This window comes from Aplysia californica, unplaced genomic scaffold, assembly GCF_000002075.1.
Source record: "Aplysia californica isolate F4 #8 unplaced genomic scaffold, AplCal3.0 scaffold00196, whole genome shotgun sequence".
Classification (NCBI taxonomy): Eukaryota; Metazoa; Mollusca; class Gastropoda; order Aplysiida; family Aplysiidae; genus Aplysia; species Aplysia californica.
In genome coordinates this window covers 503556-505092 of record NW_004797466.1, presented here as the reverse complement: position 1 = coordinate 505092, position 1537 = coordinate 503556, and positions in this window count along the sequence as shown.

Genomic DNA, 1537 nt, shown 5'->3' with positions numbered 1-1537 from the left:
ACACACACACACAAAACACACACACACACACAAACACTTTTATGTCCTTGTTGTCAAAAGTCATTTCCTCAGTCATTTCCCTTCATCTCCAGCCCTTGCTCTTCGAGTCTCATTAACCGATCGTTTGCCCTTTAAAAAGTTGTGTGGGTTTTTTAAAATAATAACACAACATCACCTTACAAATAAAAGGTTTAAGACTTAAAAGAAACAAAATACAATTGATTTTGAAGGTAGAATACTCAGTCACAATACTAGAGGAGACCTCTTTTATGAAGTAGGTAACAGCTTAATAACCCGAAATAACTGCTTGAGTAAGGGAAACAATATTTTTTTTAAAGTCTTGTTAAACAACAGTAAGCAGAAAAACAGAAAAGCCGCTTTAATAAGTGAAAGACAAATCTAGCAAAACTTTCAAATGTCAAAATATTAGGAAATGTTTCAAACCTTAGTAAGCCCTATAGAAAGCACATATTCAAAATGAACAAAATGACAGATAGAAAATATTCTAAGCAAAACCATTATAATATCTGTTAGTACACCGACTAAATAAACGAATCGAGGTATTTGATAAATGAAATCGACATGTTAGGAGGTCCCTATTGTTACTTCACTTCACGTCTTGAGCTCGCCACTATGGCGGCATATGCTGCTAGTGAATTAAATTGGGTGATAATGAATATTAATGATGATTTCTAGTATAATATATCAATGGACAAACATATCAATGAACAAAAAAATCAATCAGCCAACTTTCAAATCTATAGCTGTCGTAGTATTATGGGAAAAGTGACACATGGGTTTCCAAGTTGCCAGATATAATAGATGTAGGCCTATAAATTGATTCTCTTTTCCGCTTCGTGGTTGTGCACTCCAGAATTTCAAAGGTGTGGACAGTGCGCTCGGCTAGCGAACGAAACCCACACTTGTTTACAATGGCGTCTTAGAAGACGGACTTTCCAAAGATTAAATTTAAACGAAACTAATAACACCCCCCTCCCCCTGAAAATTAAACTACAACTTCAGGCTCCTCAATAAAACCCTGCACCCATTAAATGATTCTGAATCACCAATAATTTTGTCAAATTCGAAAGTTAAGCGGTTCAGAAATTTTAGGCGGCCAAAGTGACGAACTTTCACAAGTTTTAAGAATAATCAATTTTTTGTCCTCCCTGTATACAATTACTTTGACCATCAATTATTTATTTATAGAGGCACCAGCCATCTATGTCTTGTATAATTAATTGCCTTCCTGCATGTAGCCAATTTGTGAATAACACCGACGATATGTATTTCGATCGCTTGAATATCTTAAAAAAAATATCGTGTTTATTTGAAAGCCCCCATGATTTTGGCGATTGCAGAATTGAGGCCGATAGCCTATTCGGTATTATAATTGCTGTTGTTAAAACACTGTGAACAAGGACTTCGATCGATCGTGTCCATGAGTAGGAGAGAGAGAAAGAGCGAGAGCGAGCGAGCGAGAGAGAGAGAGAGAGAGATCGAGAGAGAGATCGAGAGAGAGAGAGAGAGAGAAAGA